The 1790-nt window shown below is 41.5% G+C and overlaps 1 protein-coding gene across 6 annotated transcripts in view; it reads left to right on the plus strand.

The window, feature by feature from the left end:
• The first annotated feature begins 101 nt into the window (after positions 1 to 101).
• LOC106525550 (non-muscle caldesmon) overlaps positions 102 to 1790 on the plus strand; it is a 76673-nt gene continuing 74984 nt past the window's right edge. For all 6 annotated transcript variants that reach the window (XR_001311131.1, XM_014019829.1, XM_014019830.1 and 3 more), the window contains exon 1: positions 102 to 309. The gene's annotated coding sequence lies outside the window, so the exon portion shown is untranslated. The remainder of the gene's footprint in view (positions 310 to 1790) is intronic.

The following is a 1790-nucleotide window of genomic DNA, read 5'->3' on the forward strand; positions in this document are numbered from 1 at the left end:
TGTTATAATAATAAAATACATTTTTTAAATAATTTAAAAATTATGACTTTGGTCATTCATTTTTCCTCTAAATTAAAAAAAAAGATGAGAAAACTTTTTTATTTTTTAAGTTCTGAGTTTTGTCTGTGTTTTTAGCCTCTGTTGTTGCTACAGTTCCTGTGATCTGGGGGTCTGTTGGAGCGGACTCAGCAGATCTGGTCTTGGAGGGAGGGGCTTGGTCTGGGTTTTTACCAGAATTTGGTGGAGGACCGAGCAGACTGGGTCCCCTCTTCCTCTCACACGACTCCACAGCTCTGCACAGATCCACAGGTAAGCGCGAACAAAGCCGAACTTTTCCCGCGGAGCTCGGCTCTGAAACTGAGGGAAGTTGCAGGAGTTCGGCGGGACAGAGGAGCTGATTATCCGCGGACATCTGGTGTGCGGMGCCGGGCTGTTGTTCTCCTCTCGGCCGCTCCTTCTTTTGTGCGTTTCTGCTTCACGCCAACACTTCGGATTAGACCCAACTTTTTTTTTGTTTTGTTTTGTTTTTTTGTCGCGTCCTGGCGCACAAAAGAAGGCTCGTGCGGTTCGGCTCGTTCTGGTTTCTTCCAGAACAAAGTGAGACGAGCAGAGGTCCGGGTGGGGGCGGGGGGGTCTGCAGCCTCATCAGCCCCGACAGGACGCTCTGTTTGGGCGGCTGCTGACGCTCCTCACGTCGGGAGACGACTTTTTTTTTAACCTCTAAAACTTTCCAGGTTTTAACCCCTAATCTAGAAGCTGGAATAAATAGACTTGTTAAAAATAAAATCTTCAAAGGTACACAATATATTACTCATAAAAACACAAGTTCTTTTTTAAGTTATATATTTTGTACCAAACATCACTTTTTCTTTCCTGGGTTGCTAAGAGAGTTTTTTCTTTTGTCTGTTAGCAAAATATCTCCCTAAAAACTGTTCTGATTTTAATAAAATTCAAAACATATAGCTATTGGAAGTCCATCTACAGCTGATTAACTTTTCAAGTTTGCCCCATTCAAGATGGCCGCCACAGCTGATGGAGCTTAGCAAACACAAAAACCGCTGCAGATCGGTTATTTGTGCAGATGTAAGGCTAAAATTTGGTGTGGTAGTAGCTGAGTGTTGTCCAAAACATAATCTGAGCATTAACTGATTATGCAGATTTTGGTTTAAAATTTGGACACAATCTGTGGTGGCTCGTGTGTATTGCTTCATTTAAATCTTGGTGCCTGTTTTACACATTTAGTGAGTACTCTAGTTCAGTTGAAAGGATTTAAAAATAATATACATGAGTAAAAATGAAAATATAAAGAAAAAGCAATGGTTTATGTGCTGTTTTTCTTGGCTGTTTTCATTAATTGTTCACCTTTCTGTGCTAAAAAGTAAAAATACCAAAAATAATAACTTTGMTTTAACATTAGTTACTATGAACAGTTTGCATTAGTGTGATGTGATCAGGTTTTTACTGAAAATAAAAACCCTGGGTTTGTCACAAACAAATTTTTGTCTTGCGTACAAACCGGACAAAACTTCAGCTTCGTTTGGCCCGCGGGCCGTGAGTTTGACGCGTGGTGTGCATCTCTTCCAGAGGCCTCAGGGTTCACTTGTCTGACCCACCATCACCGGATCCCACATTCCTTTGAATCCTGCTGACCCAGAGGCAAAAAAAAAACCTCACCCAGTCACAGGAGGTGGATCTGTTTGGTTCTGAGTGCTCCCGGGTCACACAGCACAGCGATTGTCTGTGAAACTGTATCTGATAAAGTTCTGCAGAGTTTTTTTTTTTTTTTTTTT

The sequence above is a fragment of the Austrofundulus limnaeus genome, unplaced genomic scaffold (assembly GCF_001266775.1).
Source record: "Austrofundulus limnaeus strain Quisiro unplaced genomic scaffold, Austrofundulus_limnaeus-1.0 Scaffold234, whole genome shotgun sequence".
In the NCBI taxonomy this organism is placed as follows: Eukaryota; Metazoa; Chordata; class Actinopteri; order Cyprinodontiformes; family Rivulidae; genus Austrofundulus; species Austrofundulus limnaeus.